At 39.5% G+C, this 17815-nt stretch overlaps 1 long non-coding RNA gene across 1 annotated transcript; it reads right to left on the bottom strand.

Moving 5' to 3' along the window:
- Positions 1–792: 792 nt before the first annotated feature.
- On the bottom strand, positions 793–17499 carry LOC120056409. The gene is made up of 3 exons (XR_005477797.1): positions 17256–17499; positions 4561–4675; positions 793–1852 (listed from the first exon to the last, which is right to left on the bottom strand). It is a non-coding gene; the product is annotated as an uncharacterized LOC120056409 (long non-coding RNA).
- Between the last annotated feature and the right edge of the window lie 316 nt (positions 17500–17815).

The raw sequence follows: 17815 nt of genomic DNA, 5'->3' as shown, positions 1-17815 counted from the left end.
GCCATAGCTGCCAACCTGGGTGAGAACAGGAGACCCAGGCTGCTGCCTCACAGAATTTGGAGGGGGTTTTCCTACATAATATGTTGTAAACATTCCCTTGGGGGAAATAAAGTTGTAAGATTTCTAAGATAGAAGATTAAAATAGGCTTGGGCTTCGTTTTAAGAAATGACTAGTGAAATAAAGAGCTACCATTACAGGGGAGTATTCCATGTTGTTACTGTATGGATATAATATGTCATCGTGGTTGCATTTGTCTTCTCTCACAGAGACCCAAGTGTAGCCATAAACTCAGTGGTGGACAGACACACAGATTCTCCTGGTCACTAAGGTCCACTGTGGAAAAGAATACAAATATAAACACACTGTCTCACACACATTCAAAAAACACAAAACTATGTTTTTTTACAGGACTCAAAAAATAAACACTTATCCCAAGTCTTTAATTATAATGAACTGTGGTGAGCCTGATTACTTAATAATATGGTGATAAACACAACTATCAATCAAACCGCCTGACAGCCCTTAGAATTCAGGAGAGACTGTCCAAAATAAGAGCTGCTGACTCTCTCATTGTGGCCGTGTGTGTGTGTGTGTGTGTGTGTGTGTGTGTGTGTGTGTGTGTGTGTGTGTGTGTGTGTGTGTGTGTGTGTGTGTGTGTGTGTGTGTGTGTGTGTGTGTGTGTGTGTGTGTGTGTGTGTGTGTGTGTGTGAGTGAGAGAGAGAGAGGTGGAGACACTGGTCAGTGATGATGTTCTCCTCTCCAATATAAGGATGAAAGAAAGTAACAGAGGATGAATTGTCAGCTCGGAGCACATATTTATTTACAGAGTAAAACTAACAGGGGCACTTGCTCAAAAACAACAATTGCGCAATCACACAAGCCCACGGTGTGGAAGGCTACAGCGTGACGGTAGGCCAGGACATTGTATTTTAATCACAGGCGTTGGCCACAGTTGCATACTCATTTCAGTTTCAACAGTTTCAAGAGCTCAATGTAAGTTCAAGATTAAAACAATGTATTTGGGAGTGCAGAGATTTCTCCTTCAAAGCATATTGCAAGGGATCTTCCAGATATAATCTATATCTTGGAGTCAGAAATATATTGCAATAAATTATTATTAAATAGAAAAATCACATACACATAATTTATGATTGTTGCATCAGACAAAGGAAAATACTAAATCTCTCCAAATTTCATTGGGCATAGCAAAAAAACAAAAATGACTGCAACAAACAACAGAAAATGATGACAAAAACAATACATGTTCGGTCTATTAGCAACATATTACACAGTGATAGCAAAAATAAGTTGTATCCACATACTGCAGTACATGGATCATTTCACTCAATGAGTTGGGGTACGGATCAGACTTCAATTACAGAATTACACTATTAATCTCATACCTTATATTTTCATACAGTACGCTATATTGTAGACTTACTCCCTGTTTTGGCTGATCTGTAGCTAGTCTCCCTACAGTAGTGAATAGGTTAAATAAACCCAGTGTAACGGTACAAGAGGCCAGTCACAGTGAGATGAATCAGGGCTCTGCTCTAATACTGCTGCTATTCTCTCTCACTTTGCCACTTTTAGAAGACCGTGCCTTATTTCCTTCCTTGCGTGACTCCAGAAGGTAAACACACTGCTGGAGTGACTCATTACGATTTCTCACGTTGATGACCTGATACAAACACAGGCCGGGGTCAGGGGTTAACTAGGAGGATTATGAGACGTTACAAGGTACAGTAAGACCCCCCCCCCCCCAAGTCGCATTCTGGGCCCTGACACCCTCTGTTCTTCAAGGAATTCACGGCTTCCTGTGGGCAAACCCGCACGTCTGCCCACTCCAGCCTACAAAGAGAGAGAAAAACAGAACGTTAGAAAAAAATAGACATTTGGGGTGATGGATCACCCTCTTCGCCAGGCCACTGTTCGGTGAAACAGAAAGAATGCTGTCCTGATGAGCGTGTATCTCTTTTCTGCCCAGAGCCCCGGGGCCTGCCGAGAGAGAGGGAGCAGCCGGAGGCAAGGTGGGGCGTCTCTGGGCTCGGGTTCAACCGTCTGCGTGGCGTAAATGAGCTTCATCCTGTTTCATGTAGTGGTGAATTGATTTACGAGTAGTGAAAAGCCTGTTTACCACCGCCTGCCAAGTTGCCTTTTCGGGCGATTGGCTCTTTTTAAAAAAGGGATCTGGGAGAAAGGCCTGATCAGCACTTTGCCCTCTGCTAAGCCCAGTGTTAGAGGGAGAGGAGGTGGAGATGGGGGGGGGGGGGGGGGTATGCTGCTGTTAGCAACTTCCCTTCAAAGGCCCCTATCTGAAAAAGGGCCAAACACAATCTAGCATCAATCTCTGTGCTGTCACCCTGCACTCTGCTGCCTTTCCAGCACCATTGTTATAGAGCAGACCAACGGAAAGAGGCCGGGAGCAGGTGGAAATAAAAAGCCCTTTGACGACTGGAGGGGAAAGATTCCTCCTGAGATCCTCACGACATTTACACAAGCCCCAGGGAGCAGGGACTGGCTGTCCACGCCAGTCTGGATACACACACACCGATTCATAGGTCTGGACAAACACACACACACACACTGACACTGACAGATATACTGTACTGTCCAATTTCAGCCGCAAAACCTGTCTGCTTCACACTTTTCAACACTGTCTGGTCTACTGCTCTCAACCAAAGTATTAATCACTGTTACCGTTGCTTAGTATCACGTGTTACTAAGCAAAGTTATATTTCAGGCCTTCAGTTAACTGGATATACTCAGAATCATTCTGACATGCCTGTGCTGTGCCAAAATATTCACTACATTGTCTTTGCTGTGGTGAGAAGGTACAGTCTTTTAGAATGTATGTAGGATACCCCACACTGCTGCACAGATTATTGCAGGTCTTTCAGTAGCAGTGGTCTAAGAACTCCCAGTCTTCCACGTGGTCTCAGTGACCTCTCTGGAGACCTTGACAGTATATACTGTTTATTCCTCACAGATACAGTGGAAGGCACTTTGTTGTGGGCAGAAATTAGAGACTGTGAAGTCCTCTTCATGAAAGTCGTGGTATAACACACTCAGACACTCATCCAAACCCAGCCAGCCAGCCAGCCAGCCAGTCCAGACTGCATTACTTCACTCAGGGGAAATTAAAGATGTACGTTTTAGCAGAATGTGCCTCTCCCCCTGACTCCCCTTTAATGCCTCCAACCTCATCCCTCTCTCATCCCAATGCTTCCCTCTCACCTCACCCCTCTGTCTTTCTTGCGTATCCCCCTCTCTTCTGTTCCAGCTTCACCCTCCTCTCCCCTACCGTATCCTTCTCCTCCAATCGGGATCATGGGCTCAGGCCTGGCGGGATCCCCGTCACATGATGCCAGTGAAGTGTGATGCTTCGCTGGGACCCCCCTCTGTTCAGGAAATGCTCTTGGCATTTTTCCCCACCCTAGCCTTCCGCTGTGTTACCATTCCAAAGCATTCCTGACTGATTCCGACCACTGCTGGGCTATCGGTTCCCACAGACAAGGAGGATCTGCTCCCCAACTCAAACAGTGGAGTGGAGGCAGGGGTATCATGTTGTGGGCTGCCAAGCCTGTTTATGGCAGAATAGAGAGGCCTAAGCTCCACAATAGGCAATTACCATCCCCACTTAGCCCACACCCCACAAACCACCTCCCCATAGTTTCAATTTGTGGTTTGTATGTAGGTTGGTTCTGCTCTCTGGGCGGATTAAATATAGCCGGGGACCGTTTCAGAGGAACATCGTAAGGGACTGACTTGGATTCGGGACTTGCATTGCAGAACGACGTCTCCTATTGTTGTGCACTGTTGGGAATTCTTAATAGCTTTTTCCGAAGCGGCTCGCCACAGGAAAATCCCCCTTCAGAATGGGAGAGGGAGAGAGAGAAAGAGAAAGAGAGAGAAAGAGAGAAAGAGGGAGAGAGAAAGAGAGAGAAAGAGAGAAAGAGAGAGAAAGAGAGAGAGAGAGAGAGAGAGAAAGAGAAAGAGAAAGAGAGAGAGAGAGAGAGAGAGAGAGAGAGAGAGAGAGAGAGAGAGAGAGAGAGAGAGAGAGAGAGATATGGTGGGCTGTGAGTAAACACGCATCATATAAATCTGAGTACGCTCCAATCAAAGTCCCATCAGCAACTATCAAAGCCTCTGTAACTAACCTGTATCAGAGCTGGCTGTGGCCTGACTTCCCTTTCTCTGTTATGTCCTACTCTGACCGTTTCTTCTGGTTGGGTTCTCCCTGCTGATATATTCCCTGGCATCTGTAACAAACTGCCCTGGACTGGCCCTGTGTTGTGTGTGAGGCTGAGGGAAGGGGGACACCAAAGGAGGTTGCGCACACACAGTGACATTACCCATTCACTCTCTGCCCTGTGTGGGGCAGGCTGGGAGGCCTCCAGCAGCAATATAGTATAGAGCAGAGTAGAAGCATGCAGTGTAGAACAGTGCAGGACTAAGCAGGGTGGTGGTGAGAGGGGAACATGGTCATCTCATAGCGGTTTCTCTGGTTTTCCGCTGGAGGAGAGATTACAGCCATACTCAATCTTTTCGATCCGTACCTCTCAATTATCATTAGCACTGTCTGACAGACGCAATCCCCCGGTGGAGGTCTGGTTGTCATAGGAACTGTTGCTATCACTGGAAGACCTTCTCTCCCTCATCCATCACAGAGGGCTGACATGGGAAAAGAAGAGTTGTGTTGGTTATATGAGCAAACTTTCATTAAACTGTACATGATATAGATATGATAAGAAGCAGGGTTGTGAATTATTAAAAGAAACAATAACATGACCGTATGGGGAAAATGAAAAGGAACACCTGATCATTGAGTAGGTCTATTGAAATTCAATCCATATTTCAAATGTACTGAAATTCCATTTAATTTCAAACCTTTATCAGGAGTTAGGTTGTATAATTTGCTTTCATTTAAATGAACTAGTATAGGATAAGGGACGCTTGATAAATCCCAGTGTCGTTTCATACAGTTGAACTGTTATGTGGTTCATCAAAGACATTAAAGAAAGGTGTCTATTACATTAGCTTGAGGGCTATTGAGGATTATTATAATTTAGTTCAATGACTGGATGTGCTTTTAGGCTGATTTTAAATGACCATAATGGTCTGTTATAGTGGATGAGTCAGAAGAGATGCAGCTCTGGTTGAAAACATGGGCATCAATAGGGGGGTATAGCTGAGAGGTAATCAGACATTAGGCAGCACTCTGGTTTGGTTCAGCGCTATTTAGCTCTAGGAATGGCACACTAAGTTAATAATAGTGTGCAGAAAATAATAAATGCCTTGTCAGATGTCTCACTGTTAAACGATCTTGATTAAAGCATGCAGCTACTGTCCTGACTTGGCAATATTGTAAGGCAGACATAAGTAGAAAATAAACATTTGAAAAAATATATATGAAAAACGTTAAACATCAATAGGGACTATTGTACTTTAATTACTTAAGCGACTATATCAGGTATAGTTTACAGATCGAGAAACTGGAGATAAACAAGAGTTGACAAAAGCACTTGAAAATAAGTGCAATAATATACAAAACCCTGCCACAATGGAAACAAAATCCACAATCACAAAAACGAAACGTTTCTGGTGTTTTTCTTTATCATAATGAGCTTCAAAAAGTCTCAAATTAAAAAAGAATAAGGACTAAAAGAATAAGGACTAAATTGTTGTTTTAGTGACCATCTTCTTCCTTATGACGATTACAAATGAGTTTAGTCTTCTTTTGTCCTATAAACATGCTGTCAGTCAGTGGCTAAAACGTCAATCGCAGATATTTGACATGTTGGAACATTTTCCTTCTCGCAATGACCACATTTGGACAGTTTTGAGTTTGTAAAACTTCTGGAACTGACAACTCTTCAACACTCGTGTCCTTCAGTCATGTCAAATAATGTTGTGGTAGTGTAAACCGAGCTTGTGTGATCACAAAATAAGACAGAAGGAATATTACATATGCCTTTATTCATATTTTTATTCCCTGAAAGCCGTATTTCCCTCTGAAAATACGGCTGTCAAAAATGATTCAAAGTTCAGAGAACATGAGGACTATGTTACGAATAAAATACGCAGTTGAAGCCTATTGAGAGGAATAAGTGGAGCGGCTTACGGATTGACAATACCTCAGGGACGGTTGGGTGAGGGTTGTTGTTTGGTTGGCGCGCCAAACTTTCCTGGGAAGCCCGGGGTTCTCACACAGCATAATCGCTGCGCGCACAAAATGACTCATCTCGTGTATTTGGGGTTTGCGGGTTCTCTATATTTAAGGATAACAATACAGAGTTTATTGTAGCTTAACGAGCATAAAAACGAAATAATTTGCCAGTCTCAAATGAACCAAAACATTAAGGATATAAACAAACTGTGCAACTGAGTTCCAGGGGCTATGTAAAGAACGCATAGTGTGGTATATATTCATGTAGCCTATTTTTAAATGTAAGAGTTCTTGTTTTGGTTTTGGTTTCTGGGTGATAATTAATCGAAAGCCGGCTAATATTCTCTCTCATATTGATAATCATACGAATTGGCCTACCTAACTCACTCACACAAAACATAGGCTATAAACAAATACATTTAACATGATTAGCTATCAATGTCGTGCAGAACAAACAAAATGTCAACCAGCTATAAAAAAATATATATAATAAGATTATGAACTTTTCAGGTTAACCTGCATTGAATAGGAATTATTTTGTTTGATAAAATGTAATATGACAATGCATATTTAATTATTGCATTATAAATAGTTAGTTATCCAAGAGACACTTCAGGTGAATGCAGCTGAAACTGCGAAATATACCTTGATAAGGGAAATGTCAGCACTGAACAGCGCATGAGGGCGAACGAGTGTCCAAAGCGAAATCCAAAATCCAATGTCTCTCAATCATCAACAACAAATTACCATGCCAACAGAATATAAGGCCTACAAATATTGAATGAATATATTTTCCATCTCTCGAATAATGCAGTTTCAATTACATTTTGACTTCTAAAACGGGTCACACATTCTCCATTTCATGCGTCTGATCACAAAAACAATCAGTTGCATTTACTGATCAGTTAACTAATGGACCATTATCACAAGTTAATTATAATTCATGTCAGTAGCCTCAGTCAATAGTTGAAATAAATTGACAAATAGAGCTTTCATATAAATCTGTAAATGCAACATTTTTCAATAGGGGAATTTGCCCACACACCGAACACACAACACAGTGCAACATGAGATTCCTGTTTTAGTTCGAGACATGAATGACCAATGGACATGTCACACACTGTAGTAGGCCACCGTGGAGAATCCTCGTCTTGGACTCTTTTTGCATGTTAAGCCTTCTAAACAAAGAGATGGTGAGCAAGGCGAGGTGATAGGAATATGACTGAAGAGTGTCAGATACGAGATTAATATGTGCCCAAGAGTGGAAACTGACCATTGAACTGAAAGGGTCTGTTGTGTGCCATGTGCTTATTGGCTCCCTAATTCTAATCAGAAAAAAGGTGTAGGGCCTTCTATTAACCGATCCCCATCTGGATGAACCAGTAACATCTTACTGTGGGATGCATTGCAAATAAAATAGGTCCTGCTCATAGGCTAAACGGCAAGCGTATCAGCAACGATATCTGAATACCTTTATCACCGACAACTTCACTAAGATAATGCTATGGAATTAACAGAAAGCTGAAATGGCCTGAAACATCCCACTGGCCACACCACGTTATTTCAAAGTGGAAATGTGGGTAATTTATCGTTGAGATGTTGATCAATGAGATTTCAAACATTATTCGCCCAAAAAGACAGGCAGAAGTTTGTTGATTTCCCAATGTGTTATCACTATGCTTTAACCTATCTAAAAGCACAACCACATTCTAAACGTCAAAACAATGTATGATTTTTTATTTAGTTGTCATCTAAATGTCGAGAGTTTGGGGCTATAAGGTTATATGTTCAGTAATATGACTCAGAGATAGAGATAGATAGATAGATAGAGTTCTGAAACCTCATTGGTTTGAATGGTGTCAGCAATATTTTTTTTATCTAGTATTCTTTTGAACTTGACATGCATTGGGGGTATTTAAAGTACTCTATAGGTAGAGAACATTGAACAGAACAAGGCTATGACAATAATTACATTTAGATAAAAATGCAGATAGAACCTTATAGTCCCAAGCTCTCCATGTGTTATCATTGCACTTTCAACCATTTAAAAGCACAACAGTTCAAATGGGAATACAATGTCATTTTTGTATTTATACAACTGCTTAAATCGTTATCATTGTGCTTCATCTAATAGCACAACAGAATGACCTGGATTGTATTTGTATTACATTAAAAGTGCATAGTGCAAGTGATCAATGCTGTTTGAGATTTTTCACAGATATTTATATTGTGAAGTTCTCCACAGACCTGGGATCTTGAACATGCTATGAACATGCACGCTTTCTATGATGACATAATGAGACTTTTAGAGTTACAGTAACCTCAACATGTGGCCAAGGATGTGTTACTCATTTTAAGGTTGAATAAAAACTGTTAAATTAGTTTGTAAGATGGCCTTCATTTTAGGCTATTTACTATCTTACACAAGTCATATTGAATTGTATTAGGTTGGCAAGCAACCAAATATCAACATTTATAGGAGACATATCTAATGCTGGGATAGCTTCAATTGAGCCACTGGCTTAATCATATTCTTTCACTTTTATTTTAGTTGGAGATGTGAATTAAACATATTTGTTAAGTTAATATACTATTTACTATATTGCAAAAGTGATATTGAATTGTGTTTGGTTGTCAACACAACCAAATTACATTTGAAGGAGATGTATATTTTGTGCCACTGACTTAGTCTGACTAATTCCAGTTTTTCTACAAATTAATAATTTATATGTTGGATTCATGTCTCCATCTCTACCAAAAATCTAAGTTAAAGAATATAACTAAATCAAATCCAACTTTAAATGCACTTTAAAACAGTTTGATTTGATTTACTCCTATTCTTTAACTTTTTAGTTGAACCCTGTGTTGAATTGAAACAATAGCTGTTGATGACTTCACAAATGCTATATAGGCCTAAATAGTCTCATTGATGATGTAAGACTTATAGAGAGAGTATGGTTACATTTCATTTGCTCTAATTACACATCAGAATGACTTCAATAGCAACAGTTTATATATTTAGTTAAGATATCTCTCAATAGTCATTATCACTATAGCACATTGGTAGTAGTCAGTGGAAAATATCAAAGCTAAGCTGGGCTTGGTTAAAACACTGGATGGGAGATCTAATAGATAGCTGTAGACAGATCAACTCTCCTGTAGGAGGTGCTGCCCAGCCTATTGTTTTATGTTTTTTCTGATAGTGGATATAATGTTGAAGATCTGATGTTGTTCCAAAAGGTACAAATTCAACATAGACAAACCTTGTTGAAAATTGGTTACCATTATGACAATTATAGTAACCTGGTACACCCTGTAAATAGCCTCGTTATTGTTATGTTATTGTGTTACTTTTAATTATTTTTTACTTTACTTTATTTAGTACATATTTTCTTAACTCTTCATGAACTGGTTGGTTAAGGGCTTGTAAGTAAGCATTTCACAGTAAGGTCTACACTTGTTGTATTTGGGGCATGTGACAAATAAAGTTCGATTTTTTATTTTATTTGAATTATGTGGTTGAAATTTCACTCTCAAATCAACTGTTTATGTTCATGACTTTTTGCAAATCCAATGTATTTTCCAGGTCGATTCAACGTCACAATATGTTGACAAATTACTTTGAAACAAAGTTGACTCAACCAGTTTGTGCCCAGTGGGATATGGTGTATTCGTTTTCTTCATGGTAGATGTGTGTGCGTCCTGTTTTAGCCTATATACCGTGGGTAGTGTCCTCGGTATAGTGGAAAACTGAAGTTACAGCACCAAAAGGACTCCCGTCTCCCTCGCCTTTACGCACACCGGCGCGCGCCTTGGAGGTCCAGCAGCGAGATCTTGCCAAGTAAATTAAAAAGTCGTAGAACGCGATTCTATAGTTCTGTTGATTGCATGAAAGGGTGGGGCCCCTCAACTATACCGTTCAGATCAATGTAGCGGCCCAATGAGCGCAATCAGCGGTCTGCTAGCAATCCAGTCCTTTCTCATTCACATAAACACCACTTGAACAAAAATATACACGGCCACCTACCGCGCCAGAGAAAGTGATGAGGGGGGTGCACACACCTCGACATTATACTGTTTTCAATTAAAACGACAACGCTAGATGGACTAAGCGACGCATGAGACAGAGATATCTAGTTTCAGACCATTGGAAATGGAAATCTGCAGTAATGTATATACTGATGATGCATTGTTCCGAAAATAGCCACGAGTGTAAAAGGGAATCAACATTGTTTGTGTTCTTGGGACAATGACAGGTGAAATGTCGCCCAAAATTGCTTAAAATTCAACTTTACATTCATGTGTATATTTTATATTGTGCTTTGTCCATGAAAGTAAATCAGAATATTACTGAAAGGACAAATTGTTGTTGATATTACAACGATTTTCTTAAATGTGGCTAGTCATAAAACAAAAGGAAAAAAACAAATTATGCATACCTTTGTTGATTTCGTTGTTGGATTTCAAATGGTACATTAACAAATAGGCTACACATGTGGCCACGGAAAGTGTGAATGAGTATTTTCATTGTAATGTATCAAGATATCTGCACTCGTTCTTGAAAAACGAAATACTTATAGGCCTTGGCCAAATGATGCATTGTGTAATGATTGTTTTAAAAGACATGTGCTGGGAACAAAGACAACATTTTCAATTGTTGAACTGTTTTCCATAAAGTGCATTACAGCAACATAATGTGCATGTTATATGTACCCTCCGCGTATCCTGCTGGTATTGTACACTGGATGCTTCTGTACGTAATTAGGCTACATAACGGCATTACCTGACTGAGCGCATGTGCATATTTTTCCTCTCTTTGTTACCATGTTTCCCTTTAACTACTCATTAAGAAATATATCACATGGAAAAATAGGACAAAAGTATATATACCCATAGGCCTACATATTTGGCAATATGGATAGCCAGGTTTAAAACATGTATTTGCCTTGGCATTCTCACACAACGCCCTGAGTTACATAACATGCACAATATGTGTTTTACTACAAATATGCGTATTATTTCATTTAAGATATAATATGTTGGTTTCAGGATTTCAGAATAGAATTTTACCAAACTATTACTAAACTTCCATTGTTGTTCAAATTGAGATCTTGTATTCATTTAATAACCTTTATTTACTCAGAACCATTTTGATAATGATATATCTACATTTAGCAGCGGCTACAGAAAAAATTCACACCTTCCCTTTTTCCACATTTTGTTGTGTTACAGACTGAATTTAAATTGATTAAATCGAGATCTTTGGTTTGTTACTGGCGTATACACACAATACCCCATAACATCAAAGTGGAATTATGTTTTTGGACATTTTTTTTAAATTATCGAAACATGAAAATGTAATGTCTTGAGTCTAAGTATTCAACCCCTTTGTTATGGCAAGCCTAAATAAGTTCAACAGTAAAAATGTGCTTAACAAGTCACATAATAAGTTGCATGGACTCTGTGTGCAATAATAGTGTTTAACATGATTTTGACTACCTCATCGCTGCACCCCACAGATACAAATATCTATAAGGCCCCTCAGACGAGCAGTGAATTTCAAACACAGATTCAACCACAAAGACCAGGGAGGTTTTCCATTGACTTACAAAGAAGGGCACCTATTGGTAGATGGGTAAAAATATATGGTGAAGTTAATAATTACACGTTGAATGGTGTATTAATACACCCAGTCACTACAAAGATACAGGTGTCCTTTCTAACTCAGTTGCCGGAGAGGAAGGAAACCGGTCAGGGATTTCACCATGAGGCCAATGGGGATTTTAAAACAGTTACAGAGTTTAATGTCTGTGACAGGAGAAAACTGAGGATGGATCAACAACATTGTAGCTACTCTACAATATTAACCTAATTGACAGAGTGAAAAGAAGGAAGCCTGTACAGAATAAAAATATTCCAAAACATGCACCCTGTTTGACACAAGGCACTAAAGTAATACTGCAAAAAATGTGGCTAAGCAATTAACTTTATGTCTGGAATACAGTGTTATGTTCAGGGAAAATCCAATACAACACATTACTGAGTACCACTCTCCATATTTGCAAGCATATTGGTGGCAGAATCATGGTATGGTTGTCATTGTTAAGGACTGGGCAGTTTTTCAGGATAACAAAAGAAACGGAATGGAGCTAAGCACAGGACAATAACCTAAATCACAAGGCCAAATCTACACTGGAGTTGCTTACCAAGACAGTGAATGTTCCTAAGTGGCCAAGTTACAGTTTTGACATAGGGTTTTTCTTAATTTTTTACTATTTTCTACGTTGTCGAATAATAGTAAAAGTTTAGACACACCTACTCTTTCAAGGGTTTTTCTTTATTTTACTACTTTTCTACATTGTAGAATAATAAAAGACATCAAAACGATGAAATAACACCTATGGAATCATGTAGTAACAAATAAAAATATATTTTATATTTGAGATTCTTCAAAGTAGCCACCCTTTGCCTTGATGACAGCTTTGCACACTCTTGGCATTCTCTCAACCAGCTTCATGAGGTAGTCACCTGGAATGCATTTCAATTAACAGATGTGCCTTGTTAAAAGTTAATTTGTGGAATTTTGTTCCTTCTTAATGCGTTTGAGCCAATCAGTTGTGTTGTGACAAGGTAGGGGTGGTATACAGAAGATTTCCTTATTTGGTAAAAGACCAAGTCCATATTATGGCAAGAACAGCTCAAATAAGCAAAGAGAAATTACACTCCATCATTACTTTAAGACAAGGTCAGTCAATTTGGAACACTTCAAGAACTTTGTGCAGATGCAAAAACCATCAAGTGCTATGATGAAACTGGCTCTCACGAGGACCGCCACAGGAAAGGAAGATCCAGAGTTACCTCTGCTGCAGAGGATAAATACACTAGAGTTAACTGCACCTCAGATTGCAGCCCAAATAAATGCTTCACAGAGTTCAAGTAACAGACACATCTCAACATCAACTGTTCAGAGGAGACTGTGTGAATCAGGCCTTCATGGTCGAATTGCTGAAAAGAAACCACTACTAAAGGAAAGTGATGGAGTGCTGCATCAGATGACCTGGCCTCCACACTCACCCAACCTCAACCCAATTGAGATGGTTTGGGATGAGTTGGACAGCAGAGTGAAGGAAAAGCAGCCAACAAGTGCTCAGCATATGTGGGAACTCCTTCAAGACTGTTGAAAAAGCATTCCAGGTAAAGCTGTTTGAGAGAATGCCAAGAGTGTGCAAAGCTGTCATCAAGGCAAAGGGTGGCTACTTTGAAGAATCTAAAATATATTTTGTTATATTTAACACTTTTTGGGCCTACTACATGACTCCATATATGTTATTTCATAGTTTTGATGTCTTCACTATTACTCTACAATGTAGAAAATAGTACAAATAAAGAAAAACCCTTGAATGAGTAGGTGTCCAAAATTTTGACTGGTACTGTATATAAATATTTGTTTTTACAAATGTTTGAATTTTTCTTCCACTTTGACAGAGTATTTTGTGTAGATCGTTGACAAAAAATGACAATTACATACATTTTTATCTAACTTCGTAACAACAAAATGTGGAAAAAGTCAAGGGGTGTGAATACTTTCTGTAATGACATTTGCATAGTACTAGCATTATGGGCTTTACATTAGGTTATTTTGTGTGATCACGTTGGTTAATTGACCAAGATGCAAGAGCCCATAGCCCAGCCCAGAAATGGGTCAAATAAGAGAAAGGTCAGAACTGCAAAGCGTAATTGATATTCTGCAGTAAATCATTGAATAATAATATTTAGGCATGGCACAACTATACCCTAATATTTTTTTTCAACATTATCCTATATTTAGCATCAAAACAAATGCATCTCTTGACTTTAGAAAATGCTTTAATAAGTAAACAAGCATAATTCCAAATCATGCACTCAAGGTTCTCTTCTAAAATCCTGAGGCGTGCAAAGAAGCGACTTCAAGTGCATCCAGATCCAATGAACTTGCGGCTCTAAGGTGCAGCTATACATTTGATCGATCAATTGTCACAAAGCTCTCCAAACAACTCTGCTGCAGCCTTTTGGTGACCCTCCCCGTCTCCACTCCAACACTGAAGCTGTAACACACTGATTTCTCAGTGTCGAGACCGTCATTTCAGTTTCTAAACAAACTCAGGACTAATTTTGTTTATCAATTATATATTCCCAAATGGCCTATAAGACTAATTACAACAGTAGTTTGTTAAACGTCCAGTAGCCTATACAGTTTTTTTTTTTTTTTTTTAATGACCCCTTCATCAATAACAATTAATTTCTGTTCTGGAGTCTCGTTTCCCATCACCAAGTTTTCTGAATGGTAATGGCAGCTGCAAAAAAAACAAAAAATAAAGTTTAAATAAATAATCTTTATATCTAAAAATATTTTTATCAGATTTGGCACAGTGGTTGTGTTGGGTAAAACAGTATGTGACATGCTGAGGTTTCTCTCTTATAGCATTGTCGAGGAATCACCTCACAGTCACATTAACTACAGACAGTAGCAGTTCTAATGTATAACTGGGTGAGTCTTGGACAAGCTATGATAGGCTATATGATATAAAGTAAGTAGACTAATTCAAGGTTTAGGCTGAATTACATCTCCCTCGCAGTGACTGCAAGATAAATAGACTCCGAGTGTATCACCGTACGATGCACAGCTTCAGCAGTATGCCGATCACCGTTGATTGAAATGTCCAGGCACAGAGTGCTGTAGTTGTACAACAAAGGTTGCTAAAATAAAGGCCATGTGTTTAAAACGTGTGGTGTGTGCATGTACAGAAAAAAAATCAAAACCACCCTCAACAACATAATGCATCATTACGTCCATATAAAATAAAATAAAATATTAAGTCCATGTAAAATAAAAAAAAATAGGCCTTTGGGTCAAATTTCGTCGATTGGATAACAATAAGACCATTTGGAGAGGCTCTCTGTTGAGACAAAAACGCATACTGCTGGGCTGGCCGAATGATGTGGAATTCCTCCACCTAAGTGGTCGAACATTCCCGAGGATGCAACGCTGTCAAATATTTCATTGGAGGACGTCATGGAAAAAGTACATGAAATAAACTACGAGGGGCAAGTGGTGACCTCGGATTGCCATAAAATGCCGACAAACACAATCCTCCAACAGTGACATTACAAGCGTAAATCTATACCATTGGAGTTAACCCTTTCCTCACGCTTTACAATACGTCCATGTAATCATTAGGCTGCATGTTATCTAAGAAACATATATTTCATAGAAGAGATATAGCCAATGTGACTTCAGCCAATGTTGTATAATAACTGAATTATACAATGTACTATGGAAAGAAATCAATAGAATTTAGAGGACACCATAACTCGTTTAAAACCACGTAGTAACAATAATTTGACTGACGGAAAATCGTCTATAATATCAACTGAGAGTCCAGGGGGACCATTAATAATTATGCGTAGCTGTCAACGGCTTTTTGCGGAGGGGTTTAACAACGCGCCAGTCATCGTAGCGTCCCCCTTCAAAGATCAATGGAGCAACTCGCGTCCCACTAGTTTGGGTAAACATTTAGGGATCAATTAGCCGTGGACATTAGTTTTTCAAAGTGCATGTCAAAGATGAGTGGCGGGGTTAAAGTGTGTGAGAGGGCCATTCGGCGTGGGGACGGGCACGACGTGTTGAAACAAGGCGTGATTCTCAGAATGAAGTCATCAACGTAATTAAATGCAGGGGGAAAGAGAGGACGCAAGCGCGCCTGCCCCCTCTCTCTCTGCGCGCTGGGTGGTCCGCTCCCCTGATAAATGCGTGGGCCTCATTCCAAGCGAGCGCCCGGTGTAGGGACCGGTTAAAACAATACTACTACCTATATACATTTCTTTACCTAGGTTCCAAACTCAGCCGCAACAGCAAATCTCACCATGTGTACCTCTCGCATGCCCTGTGTAATTGACAACGGAGATTCTAATCTTTTCTTATTTTCCTTTGGCAAAAACGTCACGAAGGAGCCAAGCCAACAACGGCATTTACGGCGGTTTGTTGGATAACAGGCTGTCCTGTTATGTAGGCCTATACACGCTTCAGAACATCATCTTACGGTTTAGATAGGCCACATCAAAATGACATGATTTTAGTTTTCGAAGTTTGATAAAAATTAGTAGGCCTAAATAGCCTCCTGTAGACGCATATTTGCAGGACCACTACAGTTGATTGTAGAATATTTTAATTCCAAAGACTGTTCAAAACTCTTAGTCAAGAAAAAACAGTAGCCTGTATAACCTACTTTTATGACACCCAAAATGTATTAAGACATTTAGTATTTACAATTTGCCAAAGTATCTGTGACTGATTTGCGTTATTGCCTATCTAATATGTGCATTAATTACAAGATTGCAATAGAATATAATAAAATTGTCTAACAACCCGGCAAAACCAAAACAGCAGAACCACCCCGGAGAGTGAACCCACGCACCAGGAGCGCCTGAGTGAGGGTTGAGGGGCTGAGGGCTTGTGCGCTCTCCGGGGAACAATGAACAGTCTACTGTCAACAGATTTAGTCTATGGACCGGCGGCTCTCCACTACACACATACATATAGCCTACCGGTTCAAGGCTTAAATGAATAGCCAAAAACTGGTTACATTTAGAATGGTGGATGAGGTGCAATGAAGCGCTTGAAGACCTATAGTAAAAAGTCCTGCTTAAAACATTACATTTTCTAAATGTAGCCTAATTAATAATTTTCTTATTCTAATTTTCTAAATGATAAGCCTGCAAATTATGAGCCTAAGACGGTTCTTTGTTAATAAGGAATGCGCTTCGACCTTTTCAAAAAGGAAAATAAAGTAGACCTATGTGCTACATCGCTTAACTTTGTAACTCAGATGATATTTGTTACTATTTTTCTGTGACACTATAGTCTGGTTAGGCTGCCCACCACATTACAATCAAATGACTAATTAGACCATCATATGGCGTCCAATCTAATTCGCACTTCTAACTGCACAACAGGTCTAGTAAATCTCGATTGGAACTAAATTGAGAAGAAGTCCCGCAGCCATATCGCTGTCTTGTTTTAACTGACAAAAGTTTAAAGTGACTTACCTTGATTCGAGCACCATTCTGAGGGGAGAGAGTTTGGTGGGCGTCGATCTGAAGTCCTCATCCGAGTTTCAGTGCCCAGTATTCGGCTAGGCTCAGGGAGCTGTTACCCTCAGTTCTACTGTGTGAACATAATAATTATACATGATTGAAATCCCTTTCTGCATTTACGTTGAAAAGTCCTATCCATACACAAGGAGCTGTCTAAAACGGACATAATGCATCAGATTGAGTATGAGCTGATCTAGCGGGGCTTTTTGCTTGATTTTTTATTTAAAGAAGGCCAGGGAAAATGTTTACATTTTGCAGTATAAACATCCTGCCCATGTTCCTGTCTATCGTTTAAAGAAATCAGCTGCGTGGTCTTGAATAGAGGCATTTTCTTTCAAATAAGCGTATTTTAAGCAACATTTTAAACATACTTCACACTTTAATAGGTCAAAGTCAGTGAAATGTGCTATGGTGAGGTTGGCCTGCTGTATCTGTCAAGTGGAAAACCAGTTTTATATATCACGGTAGTTGTGCATACAAGCTTACTAAAAACATACATTTTCAAAAACACT

Source organism: Salvelinus namaycush, chromosome 1 (genome assembly GCF_016432855.1).
Source record: "Salvelinus namaycush isolate Seneca chromosome 1, SaNama_1.0, whole genome shotgun sequence".
Lineage (NCBI taxonomy): Eukaryota > Metazoa > Chordata > Actinopteri > Salmoniformes > Salmonidae > Salvelinus > Salvelinus namaycush.
The sequence above is the reverse complement of the archived record's forward strand: the minus strand, read 5'-3'. Positions and strand labels throughout refer to the sequence as shown.